Genomic DNA, 17,950 nt, shown 5'->3' with positions numbered 1-17,950 from the left:
ATCAAATCTCTGCCTTTCAGTTTAGCGGCTAACCAGGGAGGTTTGAGGGGTTCACTGGAGAGCTGGACTTTTAAAAGGCTTCCCGAGCAGCCTATCAGATTAAGAATTGCCAGGGTTTAATTGGAACGCCTTCGGAGCCTTAATTAAAGGGTAAGATCAGGGGGCTGCGCTTCCCGTTTGGTGGAGACTGCAGGCGCCCCCCCCCACAGCCTTTCTTCTCCCCCCCCCCCAGCTTCCCTCCTCCCCTCTGCCATGGTTGGAGTGAGTAAAACGCTGCTGGGCTGACGTCACTGCGGGCTCAGCCTGCCAGCAGCGGAGGCTCGTGGAGAGGAACCAGAGCCTGGAGCTAAGAGAAGCTGGGAAGACGCACGGAGCCCAGCCAGGGCTCCTTCCTCTCTTGCCCGCGCCTCCGCCGCCAGAGAGGTCCGGGGTAGAGGCCGAGCCCCGGCAGGAGGAGCCGCTAGCGGGGATCAGCGCCCGCCTGGCTGGGGATTGCCACGGCCTCCGCCTCGCTCGCCTTCCCAGGGATCGCTGCCGCCTGCTTCCTTCCTTCCCTCCCCTTCGTCCACGCCTGGCCGCGGAGTGTAAGTGTGCGCTCGCCCCTGGCCGCTGCCTCTCCGCCTCCCCGGCGCGGCTGGCGTGGGGTCGCTCCTCGGAGGAGGAAGGGAGACTTACTTTGGGGGCAGCAGGGGGGCAGCGTGAGGGGATTTGGTACAATGACCCCCCCCCGGCTTCCAGTGGGGCTGGCTTGAGGCCGGGGGAGCTCGGCTCTTGGGGGACTCACTTGGGAAGGGGCGATTCCGCCCTGCTCTTGGACGTGCCGTTTAAACAAGCGAAGGGCAGAGGGATGGAGCTGTCGCTCTGTGTGCCAGGCGAGGTGTGTGTTTGGGGACGGGGCTGTAGGCTTGACCGGTTGGCACAGTGAAGCGTGACAAGGCCGTGGTCAATGGAAACTCTTTCTTCTTCCTTCTTCAATCCCACGGCCAAGTCCATACGCTGTGTGTTGGGGGGGGGGGGAGAAGAGGCATGATCCGGGGCCAAACAGGAATCGGGCGGCTCTGGGTCCAATGCACGATTATGGATGCTTTAGAGAAGGAGGCTAAGCAGAAATTGAGGGCAAAAATATAATTCCAGTAGGCGACTGTGTATCTATTGGGGTAGCATCTCTCGCTCCCTCTTCCCCCAGGGAAAGGTCATAGGAAACAACCCAGGGCGAGAAAAGGGACCTTTGTTGTAAAAGGGATAATTTGTAGGGATGCCTTAGAATATGTAATTTGGGAAATAGATCAACTCCTATTCCTTTTGGAATTTTTGTTTCTCTGAGACCCATTGGATGAGCTGGGGTCAGAGTCTGCTTCCAAGGTTTTCAGCTGATCGGATGCCCGAGAAGTTGGTAATTTACAATCAGAGCTTTTGTCATCGGCTTTTGGAAGGTGTCTCCATTAAACTCTAGACTAATCCAGCTGTGATTTAAACAATCTTAACAGGCGTGGTGCGAATGTGTGTCTGTTATGTAGTGTCCATTTTATTACAGTGTTCAGAACAAACAAAGCGGGTTCTAAGCTTATACTGACCCATATCTAAGTGTGTGTGTGTGTTTCTCTCTCTGTGTGTAATACAGAATAGAAAAGGATTGGCTATGGCTCTGAAATATCAATAGATCTCAATAGATATTTTTAGAGACGGGTTAATATTAAGGTGAATTAAAATTTTACCGAACCTTTAAAATAAACGGAAAGGGGAAAAAAATTTAGTACTGAGGGCCCGTGATTCCATCTTCCGGGCCTAGAGTTAAATAAAATAACAAAAAGGGAAGTTTCACCTTCTGCGAAGTGGCCTGTCTTGCGAACTGGGTGTCAGACAGAAGAGAGGTTTGCGGTTACATGCACTTTGCTTGAATGATTACAGTCGCTGAATTTCAGAAATTATTAAAGTGGATCCCTGCAATTTTGCATTAGAAAAAATGTCGAGGACAGTGTTTAACTTCCCAGATATTCACTGTCACATGTATACTGCCCTTTGAGTTGTTCCATTTAGGGACTGAATCCCAATGAATGGTTATATTGGAAACCAAAGTGACCATTGAATGCACTTCTTTTGCTAGAAATCTCTCCTCACTTTCCTCCCTCTTTTCCCTTTTTCTTTTCTTTATTTTTTTCCTACAGCTTTTCGGGATGGTTCATATTACCCCATTCTCCAATTTTTTTTGTTTTAACTTCTTAAGCTCGGGTTTCAAATGAATGGAACAAATAGAACCATTTTAGGCCACAGCCTCAAGCATGCATACGGTTGTATGTAGCAGAATGTGTGTATGGGTATACACATTATAGGCTGCGGCCTAAAATCACACACACTCACAACTGTATGGATTTTGTATACTCAGACAGCCCGCAAAAGAGCAGGTCACCCCAGGGAAAATTTCATAGTTTATGTATCGATTTCAAATCCCTGACGATATGAAGAGAGCGATACCCCTTGTGCCATTGTTGCTCTGTTTCTCAAGTGCATGGCTTGCATTGATATGGCTCTTAATTACTAAATAAAGCAACACGTTTCCTAAATGCCCACCGGGAGCTGCAGCTTCAGTATAAAGTTGGCAAAGCCCCGATTGAGAGAGGCAAAGAAAAACAATTAAGACGAGATGCACTCGAGACTTCAAGGAACTGGGGTTACTCTAGGTTGGCTAAAAATAACTTCTCCTAATTAAAGAAAAGTGACGTCAGACGTGCAGGACGTAGAAAGGGGAAAGGCAGGGGGCTCTTTACAGGATATCAAATTAAATGATTCAGGAGCGGCCTGATTATTACACGAGGATTTCAAGGAGTGGAGAAGCAGCGTTTCTTTATGCTGGCTGCTTCACAACTAGGCTGGCACGGGGGACATTTCAGAGGCTCGGATTGTGGGCATGTGATGCTCCATTGATTCCTGGGTGCGAAATACACACTAGAACACACTGAGCATCTGTATCTTTCGCCAGCTCTCTGCACCCCCAGAGTCGCAACATACACAGATTTGTTAATTTCACAGGGCAGTGTATATGTGCCGCCCGCGGGCACGTATACATGCTCCCGAGCACACGGAGACGGGGCGCTGTTGTTATGCAGGCAGGAACATATTTCTGCACACACACACACACACACACACACACACACACACACACACACACACACACACACAGACATGCATCCCCTTTATCCATAGCTCCCTCTACATCTCTAAATATAGATACCCAGAGACCGGCACGCACAGCGCCCTGGCGATGGCTATGTGTTTGCCAGTGAAAGCTGCTCGTTCATTTCCAGTTACGTCTCTGCACACCCAGCCACAGCAAACCGGTATTTCTGCTGGATCGGACCGGGCCGTCAGGGAGATGGGGCTGTGGAGCGCATTATCCGGAGCAGAGAGCCTGCTTGATTGGAACCTGGAGGAACCACAGACGCGTGCCCTTGTAGCAGGGCCTCTCCCACATCCAACACACAGGAATGGGGAGCGTGTGGCCGAGCCGCGCGGTCTATCTGGCCTCTGCTGCGCGGCACTGGATTTCATTCAGGCCTGATGGATTAGTTAGGTAGCAGGAGCCCCCTGATCAGGTGGGTTCAACCCCCATTGCCTAAGGCTTGCCGGGCTGCAGTGTCTCCCCAGCCCACCCCCGGGAGAGAACCCCTCCGGTGCGCCGGAGGGGGCCTGGCTTGGGCTGGGATCTCTGGAGAATATCTGGATCGGGGGACAGTCCGCGGCGGGTTTTGTTGCAGGCTCGGGATGGAGCTGGCGCTGGAGGGGGCTACTCGAAGCCCTGCTAGGGAACAGCGGCGCCGGGGGGCTGGCAGCAGGCTTGCAGCACCATGGTCAGGGCCACTGCTCGGCGGCGGTAGCTCTGTGCCCGGCCCGGGCGGAAGGAGTCTGGGCTTGTTTCCTGGCTCCAAGGCAGCCTGACAGAATGGAGCCACGCGATGTATGTCAGCGCCGGGGCGGCTCGCTCCGCATCCTCTCGGAATAGAGGGCTGGGGCGAGGCAGCTGGCCTGATGGCACACAAATGAAAAGGGGCCCCGGGTCGCTTCATTCACAGGCGCCTCGGCTCCTTTTCCTGCCCGAGGGTTAATTCTAGAATGTCCCCGCGTCCACATTCCGTCCGTGGATTCATTCCACCATGAACTGGATTAAACCAACGGCAGCCGTGTAACCAGGTCTCGGAGTGAGATGCCCTCTTCTGTGGGCAGAGGCATTGCTGCCTATTGAGAAACTGCCAGCTGCCAAGTTTGGGAACTCGGGGGGCAGCTGAGATGGATACGGCTTGTTTTAAAATAGGGGTCATTTTTTTTTAAATCAGGCAAAAGTGGTGTTTGTATGGGTCCATTTTATTCGTACGTGACCAATGACTAACGGTGGCTCTGCAGGAAGTGATGGGAGAGCTGTGCGAGGGTTGTTTTAATAGTTGATGTTCTAGTTATTCAGATTTTAAAAGTGAATTCTCCCTCTGCATCTGATCTATCTATCTATCTATCTATCTATCTATCTATCTATCTATCTATCTATCTATCTATCTATCTATCTATCATAGTTATGGGTATGTCTCTAGCTCTCTCTGTGTATATATGTTTAAAATCTATGGCTATCTCTCTATATTTACATATAAATACAATATTGTTTGGGGCGATTAAAATAGCCCCATTGAGGCTCTGACATCTCTCGGCGAGAAAAGGGAAAGAGAAACAAAGGCGCCGATAAGTAAAAAATGTATCCCGGTGTCGTTCCAACTCTGGGACATCCCCGCCGGATTAATTTAATGAGCATTTAAATATAGAGAAGAAAGCCGCAAACAGGGATTAACCTCCTAAATCCCGTTTCCCAACATTTCCATCGGTCTCGGGAAAGGCCTGCTCCCTGATGTGGGGGTCGAATCCGGTCCCTGGGTTCCCCGGCGCCAGGCGCTGGGATGAGCGGAGGCCGAGCGAGCCGGCGGCTGGGCTGGTTTTGTAATGTCAGCTACAAGCAGGAATGAGTTTGAGTCCAGTGTTCCAACTTGATCTGGTTTCTTCAGATGCCTCTTTTAGCTGCCCCGGGGACCGGATCTACAAAGGCTTTGACTTGCCTTCCACCCAGGAATACCGGCCTGTGGGAGGCGAGTCCCAGAGAGCTACGCTCATACTGGGGGGTTTCCCCTTCCTTTGCCCACAGTGAAATCCTTGACAAACAGAGCAATCGAACCCTGCCATTGGCCTGGCTGCGTCCCCCAGCCTGCTTGTTAGTTATTTGCAGTATACCAAGAAGCCATTTTGTGAGCATCCTGCTTAAATTGCACCAAAAGAGCCACTTTCTCTCAGGTAGGATGCCTCCCCCTGTCCATAGCAGTAGGATGGAGGTGTGCCCTGGTAATACACATCCTGCCACTGTACAGAAGAGCTGGGTATTTTACTAAAAAACCAAACACAATGCAGTAAAAATTACTTGGAAATATGATCCGCTTTTCTTGCCGGAGGTGAAATAACAGAGGCCATGAGGATCCCCCCTCAATGTATCTGGTCATCCCAAAAACAATTCCTATCCCTCATGCAGAATAGACACCCCGGGTAGGAGAGTTAGAAAGAGGCCCGCTCTCCTCATTGTTCTATGTAATGTCTACATTAGAGAGAGCAATCGAAAGCTTTATTCGTTACCCGGTCAAAGTGAGACCAAGCGCCCTCGCACTGTCTAGTCCTGCCTGTTTTTTGGGTTTTGGCTTTTAGTATTTAACGGTGTGCTACAATCCAAATGTTCTTCCTCGGTGCAATGAGGCCAAGAAAATGTATTTTTTTAAATGATTGTATATTTCGTTCAGGTGTTATTAGCTAATAGCCCGTCATTAGCACCCGACTTTTTGAGTACAGAATGAGCATTAAGGTAAGTAAATAGTGTAACCCCAAAATTCCAGGTAGGAAAACTGAGGCAAGGGAGTTAAGGGATTTGCCCCAGGCTACACAACGAGTCGGTGGCAGGGTGGAATTAGCTCTAAGGCAGTTCCTAGTCCTATGTGTAGTGAACTAGGCAACTGCTGCTTGCGTGCTACCAAATGCACACAATGACACACAGAATGCCTGGGTACACAAATGCAGATAGTGGGAGAGTTTTTCTTTGGCGTGCCTATATCACTGAGTGGCTGGATTGCACAGAACATATCAAGAAAGCGAGGGAGGTGCTAGCCCTAAATCTATATTCTTTAGTCCCAATGTGCCGGCTTGTGCCGTATGCGTCCAGGTGAAGAGACTCGTCAAAGCTGTCTGTCACCAAATGCCTCTCAGGCTTGCAGCTAAAAATCTCGGGCTAGAAATATGAAAAGAAAACATGTGAGGGGTTTGGGTTGATGCAGATTTCATTGCTCAGGAAGATTAAAAACATTTGGTCTCTTCGGGGCTGTGCGAAGGAGCCCAGAGACGGGAGAATAAACAAAGACGGCTTTAAAATACATAGCTGTATACGGACTGAATTAACAGGTAATAGAAATGTGCTCCCTTTAGAAATTTGAACGAGGGAAAATCTGATTGACTATTGCACAAGAAAGAGAGAAATAACTGGCGTATTGTAAAACGCGTGCTTAAAGACACCGAATTCATTCATTGGGGAAGTGCCAAAACCCAGCGCGGAGCTTTCATTATTCCAGGGTTTTATACAGTTGTCTCTAAATATGAGCTGATAGAGTTGATCTTTTAGCTTTTAACCTGATTGAGTTTCCAGTTAATTTCTGAAGCGTTGGGAGAGAGAGAGAGAGAGAGAGAGAGAGAGAGAGAGAGAGAGAGAGAGAGAGAGAGAGAGAGAGAGAGAGAATGAAACTATCAGCCTAGAATTGCAGGGAATCTGGATGTTTGTGCTTAGCCGGTCCCTTTTATCTCTCTAATCTGCGCATTTTACATATTCTCTGTTTTGCAGAAGGTCACATTTCCCCTCCCCATCAGATCTAAGGAAGCACTCGCTAGAAATGGAGGGAGATTACGTATTTGTTGTTGATGTTGCGTTTAGGTCAGATGACCCAAGATAATCACATTTACCTCGTGTATTCCTCACATGTGCATTACATGCCGCTACATACATGCCGCGTTAAAAGCCCGTGTTCGGAACGCAGAGAGATGAGGATGTGAAGTAGCAGAGAAGAAAGGGAATTGCATGTTGGTAAAGACGTCGCTTTAGAGTCATTTTCCATGTCGGATGATAGTTCTATTAGAAGTGGTGTAGCAGAGTCCCAGTTAGTCCTGGGATGCGATTCACACTGGGCGGTGGGGCTCGTGAAGCTAAGTTCCTCCGTCCGATTGCCCGTTCTTTTTTGGGGGGGGGGGAAGGGAGCGCGTGCACGTGTGAGTGTGTTGGGTGCCTCGCAGGATACGCGTGGGTGATGTTATTTCCCCCCCACTGAAAATGTTCCGTGGCCAGTAACACCCCCGCCTTCACACTACATAAATCGGCGCTCTGGGTGAAATGGCAAGATTGGAAAAGAATGACTTGATTAGATCCCAAACTAAAAAAAAAACAACCTTATAGCCACAACCCATTCTAGTCCACCTGAACCAGTCGCTGTTTTCCCCTTGTACCGGGCTTTGCAAGGGCTCCCTCCAGCAAAGACAAATGGACAGGTCACGTTGAGATCTTCGCACTAAATTTCCGCTACCTTCCAGTCCCACCCGCCACCCTCATCACAATGATATACATTACTAGACAAGGCTGGCCAAATCCAGGCCATAGCTAGGGAGGTGGGGAATGCCCTGAACTTTCCCCATTCCCTGTGCCAAACTGGTGCAGGGATATTACTTGTAGTTTCTCCTACGACTTTCCCCACTTCCTTGAGAGGGACCTAACCTCCCAGTCCGGAACGGATGCACTGGTCTAGACGCTGAGCATCTCTTTGGTGGGAAGGGTGGAAAGGTTTGTTGATGTGGCTGAGAACTTGCAGTTTAAAAAAGTTTAGCTGAAATATTGTTGGGGTTTAATTGTTGGGAGGGAAAAAAGAGCGGGAAGGAGCTCTGATTTGAATGCAAGGCCTCTCATTGGCTCTGCCCGTGGTGATGTCACTTCCCAGAGGGGTGATTAACATTAGAAAAGAGTCGAAGTTGGTCAGCAGTGAGTGAGAGAGAAGCTCTCTCCTTGTCCGGCATCTCAGCCCTCAGTGCATGACTGCCATGCAATCCAGCTACTTCCCCTAGCGTGTCTCACCTCTACGAAGCGATGGATGGGCTCCAGAGGTGCTGAGGGCCCCTGCAGCAGCAGCTCCATCCCAGCGAGAGCCTGCAGAGCAGAGCAGAGCATGCCCCTGTCTTTCCATTGAATGAATTGCGTTCATAGGTTTCTCTCTCTCTTTCTCTCTCCCCTTCTTCTCCTCTGGTGGCAGACAGAAGAACGCCGCAGCCGGGCCCCGGTCCTTACCCACCCCGAGAGCTCTCCAGCCTTTGGCGGCCCTTGAGAAGGAGGGCTGTTTCTGTCTTTGGTTATCTAGCTGTATGAGTGTTATTAAGCCATCATAAAGCTAGATAACCGAAAGTAGAAATGACTTCCAACCCTTCCTGGAGCTGGGAAGCCAATGGGCAAGGAGGGACGTGGAGCCAGACGCGCCATGGACCTTGGAGCAGAGCAAGGTTAATCCCAGATCATCTCCGACCTTCTGCCAAGGATTCGCCGGAGTCCTTCCAGAGCCAGGTAAGTTTCTGCAGTCTCTGTTGTGGAGCTCTCAGAAACGCCCTAGGGGATGTTTTGCCTTTTTCCTTCCGGGCAGCTGAGTGGCAGGAGTATTGCCCCAGCCTAGGGAGCAGGATGAGAGGGGGCAGGAAGCGGTCAGGAAAGGTGAGCTGCGAAACCAATGTTTTTACTGCCCAATGCATCGTTTCGCCCCAATCTGGTAAACGTGCCATGGAATTCGCTCCTGGATTAGGGGATGGAAATCGGCTCTCGTGTGAGACAGTCGAAAGGGGAGGAGGGGATGGGGTGCCTTAGACTCAACTCCTTGGAACAATGGCCCTTGATCAAATTTATTCGGCGAGTCAAACCCCGAAGCGCGCATTAGCATTCGGATTTTTTTGGTCTGGGTTTGATTCAAGTCTCCCAAGCTTTGCCCCTCCGAGAGGTCAAGTTCTTGATAATTTGATCACTTTTCATGCGCCTTGGCAGCTGCTTTTGTGTGTAGTTGGGGGTCTCTGTGCAGAGTGAACTGGAGCAGAAATGAAGAGGGAGGTATTCTCAATAGGAAGGGGGCTGGATCCTAGGGGCAGACCTTAACATTGAGACTCTGCCTGCATACAAACTACCTGCTTTAACTGTTGGGACTTTCTCTCGCCAAGTCGCCTGAATGGTTAACATTCAGAAAGGATTCTTTACCTCCACCGCAAACCCGAGAAGTTGAAAGATAATATATATTACACTGTCTAGCAAATAAAAAAGCAATTGGGAAATCTGCATTCCGTTCCCATGGTAACACAAAGCACCGTGCACCCGGCTAAGTCTCTTCTGGCACATTTTGGCAGCCGATTTGAGGCAAACCGGCTTCTTTGCCTTACTTGGCTGAAGCCAACCCCAACCAGCGAGCAGGAATGAAGGGCGAGGATGCCAATCTGAGGGGCTCCGCTCCCAGCTGCAAAATTACACCCATTTCCCCGGGTGCCTGTGGGTGCTCAGCAGGGAGTGGAAGGGCTTCCATTTGGGGGCGGGGCAGTGTTGTACTGTGCTGCGTTTCCTTAAAAGGGGAGAAGGCTTCGGTTAGATTCGTTTTCCTGAGCAGCAGGAATATCCTTGTGGTTCAGCTCGATGCCAGCAGCCTAGCGGGTGCACCCTGCTGGCTCTGGGGCTTGCCTGAGAGCTGGAAAGCGATGGCCGGCTGTAGCTGCAAACAGGGGCCCTCCCTCCTGCCCAGACAGGGCTGTTTCTGTGACACACACAGTTCTTCATCGGACAGCTCCAGCGTGGTGTACTTTGAATGTAGCTGTGTGGGGGGTATGAACAATTAGCAACCCACTGTGCCCAGATCCCAGGCCCTACACAGCAGGGTATCTCATCCCAGATGGCCTTCTTGCCATCCTTACCTGCAGTACTATGGAGATTTTACCCATGCTGCTGGAAGTTCTCTGAAGGCACCTGACACTGAGAGCTCCAATAAGGTTTACAAGAGCAGTCTTTGTCTTCTTGTTCCCTTTCCCAATTTTACAGCCGGATTTTTTTTTAATTTTTGTGTGTGTGTGTGTGTGTGTGTTTGTTTGCTCTTGGGGAAGCATAGCATGTTACCAGCTCCCTGGAGCGCATTAGGGCTCAGGATGCAACAGGCTGTTCTTGTCTTCTCTTTCTCTGGGGTGTTTGGTTTGGTGCCCCATCATGGGGCCTTTCTTTGTTCCTTGCCCAATGCAAACTCTCCCATTGACTTCAATAGCAGTTTGGCTTGAGTAAGGACTGTGGAGATTTGGCCCAGTGTGTTTATTAGCTTTCGTGGGGCCTTTGCTGTTCTTCAAACTTCCTTTCTCTGCCCTCCTTGCCTCTAGCTCCTGTACCTTTCTTGATTATATAATGCTCTGCTTGCCTGGGCAATGTGGGCTCTGCAGATTCTGCTGCGGGTAGTTCAGTGTGGAGAAGTGTTGGCTTTAACTCTAGGAGAGGCATTGTTTTCTGTGTCTGGCTACACTAGTAATTTAAAACTCTTGGCCTGAATATTAAGTAAGTAGATCACTCTGGGAGCAAGAACTCTTCTTTATTTCTCAGACAGCGCCAACCTCTTCACTGACAGTTCTTCCACCCCAAATCTTCTTTAGAGCATGCACGTATGTGTGTGTGTGTGTGGGCAAACTCATGCTATGCCAAAGTCCCAAGAGAGAAGGGCTTTGCTTGGTGTGAGCTTTTAGTTTACATCAACAGGCTGAAAAGGACAGGGAGAGTTGGGAAACCCTGGAGATCTTTTGTTGTGGCCATTTTGAACTTCCATTCCACCTTACATTTGTGGCAGAAGCCACATATTTCCCAAGCTATAGCAACGTGCGCCCCAATCTAGCAACTGAGGGTGAAAAAACCTGTAATAATAATAATTAATAATAAGGGGAGGAGGAACTAGAGTAAATCTGTGACTATACAGCAAGAAAAAAGTTTGGAGGAGTTCTCATTATTTTATATTCTAATGAGAAGTCACTGGAGAAATTAAAAAGGGCAGAGGAAGAAGAAGATGCCTGCACTAATTCCACAGGAGGCCTCCCAGGGAAAAGGCTGTGTGAGTTTGAACGCTGAAAAGCATGAAGGCCTGGAATTAGACTATCATTTAGAAAGCGTTACTAATCCGAAGTTACAGCAGTAATTCCATGATTTGCTGGGTCCCACACGCAGAGCCAGAATTAAAGAAACGGATTTTCTAGAAATGGAACTCAACGGTGGCACAAAGTCTGGCCAAGGTCAGGATGAATCGTTCATTTCAAACACAGCAAAAAAAGTGTTGTTAAGAGTCCAACTTTCTTCTCTCCAAGCCATCTGAAATACGTGTTCTTGATGCAATCCCAGAAAATTTGGAAGAGAGTGGAGGTAGGGAGAATAGAATTTAGCAGTTTCCCTCCTTTTTTTATTTTATTATTAAGAAATAATTTTCCAGTGCTGAGTCCATGCTAATGGACAATGGCACTTTTTTAAATAATAAAATCGATCCTGATGGAAACTACATAATATGAGATGCTTTAAAACAGGACTGAACAAAGCAATGGAGAACAGAACTGCACTGCTAACAAACACTGGATTCATTTGATTGAAAATGCCAAAATTCACAACAAATATTATTCACAAAGAATTATTCTACCAGCTGAGCTGGAGAATATGTATTCTGTTGGGAACAATTCTGCACTGCCAGGGAGATTAGCTAGCTGATCTCTTCCATCTCTAACTTCTATAATTGGATGAAGGTGGCAGTTTAAAGAGATGAACTCTCTGTGTGTGTGTGTGTGTGTGTGTGTGTGGACAAACACACACACAAAATCAAATTTATAACATTACTGAATAAAAAATAGAGTGCAGAAATTGGTGTCCACATGTGAAACTCGTAGAAAGAATCTAATGCACATAAAGTATTTTCATATTGATATCCGGCCAGTTTTTAAAATTTCTAGGTTCATAAGGCTTTTGTCCAGATCTAATATTTGGAGCCATGTTTTCAACTGGACTCTGCATTTGTACAGGCAGCTTGGCAGATGCACATGGAAAATTCTGTACACATTTTGATCAAGTGGGTGGATGCTCAGCTATCTGGTTTTTGCATGCAAGTGTTTGTTTGCATCCCCAAAACGGATGCCTGCCCAAGTGGATAGGTGTGGTCAGTTTCACATGCAAAATTGGAGATGCAAATCTGGACAAAGGGGCTAAACACTTCACCACATAGCTCCCAATTTTCATGCCTTGTGGGACATATTTTACAAATCTTTTGTTAATTTGTCATTTCCCAGAAGAAAACAAAAGGAGAGGCTTTTCTCTGCAATGCTATTTGTCAAAATCTCTCCACAGATGGAATGACACTCCATTTGGCGGAGAGAGAAATAATGCTCAAAGTCCTCTAGCTCTTCACTCTTCTCTCCCTCTGCAGCTGTTGCTGGTTGTTTGCACAATTCACAGAAGTGACATCCCCATCACAGGGTTACCATTCAGCTTATCCAAAAGCTGTAGGTCAGTTGTATTCACTGCATCGCTTCTTGCGACATTTCCTAAAATGAGATGCCTGCATCAGCATCTTGTAGGATCTGTCCTCGATCAGGACACAGAGTGTGGCAAGCTGCAACGTGTTTGCGAGAATTCCCAGGCCCACAAAAGTCCATCCAAGGTCCAGTCCTCAGCTCTTTATTTTTACCAAATTCTTGTTGGCTTCAATGAGATCCTGTGTGGCACATCTGGGCTAAAACCTACAAGGAAGGGCATGTCCTAGTCTTTTAAAATCTGTGAGTGCTCCTTGTCCTATATGGGTTGGATGCCGGCATAGTGATCAGATACCACAGTGATGGAAGTGATATAGGAAGCTGAAAAGAATAGATCAGAACAAGACAATAGGCTGGGCATTTACTAGATTATCCCTTTGTTTTCTCTCCTCTGTGGGATGCTTTAGTTCCTTTCCACACCTGGTGGATCTTCTTTAATATTCAGCATAGGCAATTGGGATATGAGATTTTCCATAAAGCTCTAGCCAAGGCTTCTATGTCTTTGCCCTTCAGGCAGTGCTTGGAGTGGGCAGGTAAAGGCAGGGAGGCATATACTAGCTGAAAACGTGCAGAAAAGATGATCTGGAAAAAAAATTTATGGTGGGGGTGGGTGGGAAGGAGAGCGAACCATCACTCATACCTTCACCCGCAGCTGGAGTGCTTGTACTGCCATGCTCTGGTCCCAATCTCTTTTCTTTCTTCCTGATATTCTGACCTTTCCATCCTCCATTCAGTCTAGATCAAGGCTTGCTTCAGGCTGTAGGGCTAGCCAAAACACAGAGGCCCCCCCAGGGTGGATCAGAGATTGTTTGTTTGCTTCCTGCTGTTTAAACAAGCTATATGTACCCATAACTGGACGTATTTAAACAAGCTGCCTGAGCCCTAACATTGTGTTATGAGCGAGTGAAATTCCACCATTGGGCACTTCTGTGAAATCACTGTAAGCTTTGGTCCGAAAGCTGATGGGAATCAAGATTGTTAGCAGTGCCCAGGATTTGTTTTACTTTTATTTGTCCCCTTCCTGGGCTCATGATGCCACGTGACCTAGTTTGCCCTCCGTACTATTACCTCTCTTGTCTAGCTTTGTCCATAAAATCATAGACATTAGAGATGGGAAAAGGGCTGTTGGGTCCCACTCACCCACCTGTTGGTGGCCAGTGCAGGAGTGTTCTCTATCTTGCATTTTCCAGTAATTTGTCTAATGTAGTTTTAAATGCTCAAGCAACGAGGCATTGTTTGACATAATGGGGTAAATCTTCAGCCTCTGGCCTCCACAAGTGCAAACACACCTTTGTGTGTGCGCATGTTAGAATTTGCCTTTCTAGATCCCCCTGGGAACAGTGCCTCTGTGGTTGCAGGTTGTAAGCCTTGCACACATGCGAGTGTGAGAATGATTAAAGTGTGAGCTCACGTGTTTGCACCAAGTGATGGTGCGGGTACGTATGTATAGCTCAGCAGATGCATAAATGGGAGCTGAGTAGAGACTGGGCCCCAGTACCCTATTTTCATCTTCTGGGGGCCTCACAAAATTCCGGTAAAATGTCCTTTTTATTGCCCTGAACCTCCATGAGGTCCATGCAGGTGTGTGGTTGCTGTGTATAGAATATGTAAGATGGCTGCCTTTGCTGGCTCTCTCTGCACCATGTGGCTTAATGGAGTCACTGTTTACAGGCTTGTTTGTAGCTTTGGGTATTTCTTGTCCTTGTCTTCTCTTATATGCTTTTCTGAGACAAATTACCTTGAGAGTATTTGCTGTCCAAGGATCTAGGCAGCAGAAATGTTTATTCAAACTGTTTAGCACAATGTTAGCTGTAGCTGGGCCTGTGACCCTAATTTGAATATTATGGACCAGATCCTGTGGTGGTGTAAATCTGCATAGTGCCACTGATTTCAATGAAGCTAGAGCAGTTTACAACAGCTGAGGATCTGGCTCTAGATCTCTTTAAGAGGAATCACAATTCCAGGTGTTGCTGGCTGTGTTTATTCACTAGTTCAGGTTTTGTTAGGGGCGTCTGTCTCAAAACTCAAGGGGAGAAAAAAAAAAGATTTGAACACAGTCTTGGTCAGTTGTCTCTTAGAAACCCCGATTGCTGTTCCTATAGAGATTTTCTCTTTCCCTTCACCCTGGTCCTGGCTTAAGCACCACTTTAAGTGGGCTCTGCTCATTCACATCCAGGCTTCTTAGAGCAATTGAGACTGCGGGGGTTTGAAAAGCAGGGACAGTCCTTCAATGGCAGGACCTTGGGCTGGGCTAATTGGTTTTGGTTCAAGGGGATACTGGATTTGTGAAAAGCCCAAAGATGTCTTTCCCACGCCAGATCCTGGCTCTTCAAGGGAATGGTGGGGGGTACAGGGTGGGGAAGAGTGGAACAAGATGGCTTAGTAGGTGAACCCAAGTAATGACACAGAAACCCACCTGCTTTGGGCTGAGTTAGTGTCTGACCACAGCCTTTAAAAGCTTAATTCCCAGATGTTCTGCCTCCACAGGCTGTGAGGAAAGGCCTTACCTGATTAGCACAACTGTATTTTTATTTATTTATTCATTTATTCATTTATTTATTTATTTTTCCACACAAGATATCTTGAAGATACGAGTGCAAATCAGGAGAGACCAGAATTACACTGCTGTACAACTGGTGTGAAAGCAGAACTGGGCCCAATAACTCTGAATTCTTTTCTTTTCTTTTCTTTTCTTTTCTTTTCTTTTCTATGTTGAATTTTGATGGAATTGTGTCCAATAGCTCTGTGACCTTTTTCTCTCCTGTATCAGTAAAAGTTACTTCATTGCGGAGCTGCAAAGCATGGCCTGGAAGCATGGACAACTTATGGGAGCATAGTTTCTTGATACTATCCCTTTTAGGACACATTTTTGGAGACCTTGACAGAAATGAACACAGCCTGTAGGGTATGAGAAATAAAGGAATTACTTATCCAGGGTCTCTTTACACTCCACATCTCTGTTATAATTAACAGATTACAGGTTTTTCTTATGTTCAGAATATGGGAGAGAAGTGTAGTTAGCACTGAGCCTAGATACTGCATTAAATGCCTAATAGAGAAATTTATTCGTATCATTTATTGTAGAAGAGCGGGTAGTGACCACTCTGTGTGGGTTGCCTAACACCTTTTTATAATAAGAGTCTTGTAACCTCTTTTTATGTTTTTTTTTGGAGATACTCTGACACTGCCATTGTTTGTACAGGCCCTTGAAATTCAGTAGAGGGAAGCTCCGGGGCTAGAAAAATGCCTTTCCTTTGTCCCGTGAAATTCCATTCAGGTTTAGCTGAGTTATAAAGCATTACAAATCACCCTTCTGTTGCTTGTATACCTCAGGAAAAATCTGACATCCTGCCAAAATAATAACTAACCACAAACATTCCAAAGAGCTGGGTTTATATCATTATCAGACATTGCACTGGGAATGCCTGGGAGCTCCTGGAAGAGTTGTAGCAGGTGAGGGAACTGTGAGGGTAGATTCTGGCTACTTCCCCCCACCCCTCCTCAGCATGTGGACCCTGTGGCCAATTTCTCTTCCCCTCTGCATGCACATTCCCCAGGATATCAGCCTTCTCCTGCTGTCAGCTAATGTTAATCCCATAGTTCAAGAGGTAGAAGTCTGTGCTGAAGTTTCAGGTTTGAAACTCTGCTCGCAATGTAGGATGTGTGGGGGGGTGGGGGGTAAGGGGAAGCGGGGTTGTTACAATTGCACAAAATATAATTTGTTTTAACCTTCTTTTTAAAAATATAGGAAATAATATATATATATATATATAGAGAGAGAGATATAATATACATTATTTAGGTTGCAAAATCAAGCATTCAAAGTTAGGAAATGCCAGGTCTAAGATTGTCTGTGTAATCTTATGTCGGCCTTGTTGTGCATATGCATTATGATCCAGTCTTTAATGACATGATCACATATTCTAAGCTTGGTTCAGAGCAAAGGATGGACATACAAGGCGCTGAATTCAGGTTGCATGGGCAGCCTTAAATCTTGCATTTCCTAGCTTGCAAGTGCTTGATTTTGCAATCTAAAAATGTTCTTTTAATGCAGTATTTTTGCATGGAATATAATCTACATTGTCAGGTAGTAGCAAATATAGGAACATAGAAGCTAGAGGTAGAAAATGACTTACTAGATTATTGAATGTGTTTCCTTGGATGGATGGGAAGAGTAAATTGATTAAAACTTGTATTAGAAAATATTTAAAATTATAAAACACATAAATTGTTGAATGCATATTACAAATACCCAAGACATATTGGTTCATGTACACCAAAAAAGAATAACAAAAGAAGAGAAAAAAATACAAACCAGCAATTGTCCAGATGGGGAGAATAAAATGATAAGAACAGATTTAAATTTTTGTTATTAAAGCTAATGTTAAAACTATCTTATACATGTGTTAAGGAAAGAGTATCTATACATCTGGGTATAATGCTTACATTGTCCAAAAGTACAAAGTTTGGTTAAAAATTCATAAAATGCATATAGTACATAATCTGCAATATCCCAAATTAAAGTTAGTAAATTCAGCGATACAGTTAAAATATTAACATCCAAATTTTCCGGGTACATCACTCAGAAAAGGTTATACTAGGAGTAGGTTGTGGAAAGCAAATATAGCAATGAGTATAGATTGTCCCTCAGTAATTGAGATTTAGGATAGGTTGCCCCTCAGTAAATATCCCGAATTTAAACTGATGCTACACTTGATCTTAGCCAAAAAGCAAGAAGTCATAGGCATGCTGAAGGGGAAATTTCTTTGTTCCCAGAGAAATAAGCTTATTGTTTTCTTTGCCTTCAGTTCTGCACAGTTCTTGTTTCAGATGGACATTTTGGCTTCTTATCTTGAGGAATCTTCAGCTTGTTTATTGACTGCGCACACTCATGAAGAAATAGATGCCCATGGGGATGCATGTGCTGTGTGCATGCACAGCCCACACACACACACTCACCTCTAATCATGCCATACAGATACTCATTGCACACTCACAAATATTTGCTGCCCTTGCATTCTTTCCTTGATTTGCATGCTTGTTCTTTCCACTGTCACTAATGGAGGCTGTTCCACGTGTTGAGAGGAGAAGGGAGGCCTTTGTATATTAAACAGGAGATCTAATCTTTTTTAACTGCTGGAAGAATTGCCCATATCTTTTTTTTTTTTGGAAATGATAAGACACAATGCAGATTTATCTGTGCTTGGAATGGCTTTTTTCTTTCTTTCTTTACGGGGAAGTTCCATACTTTGGGTTCTGATGTCAGTGAACCGATAATCAGATTATCCCCAACTGG

At 46.4% G+C, this 17,950-nt stretch overlaps 1 long non-coding RNA gene across 1 annotated transcript in view; it reads left to right on the top strand.

The window, feature by feature from the left end:
* LOC140895033 (uncharacterized) overlaps window positions 1-17,950 on the top strand; it is a 67,124-nt gene that overhangs the window by 2,883 nt on the left and 46,291 nt on the right. Inside the window, exon 2 of the long non-coding RNA XR_012154046.2 lies at window positions 8,352-8,656. This is a non-coding gene — a long non-coding RNA (uncharacterized LOC140895033). The remainder of the gene's footprint in view (window positions 1-8,351; window positions 8,657-17,950) is intronic.

This window comes from Lepidochelys kempii, chromosome 10 (genome assembly GCF_965140285.1).
Source record: "Lepidochelys kempii isolate rLepKem1 chromosome 10, rLepKem1.hap1, whole genome shotgun sequence".
Taxonomy (NCBI): Eukaryota; Metazoa; Chordata; order Testudines; family Cheloniidae; genus Lepidochelys; species Lepidochelys kempii.
Note: the sequence above shows the minus strand (reverse complement) of the source record. Positions and strands in the feature narration are given on the sequence as shown.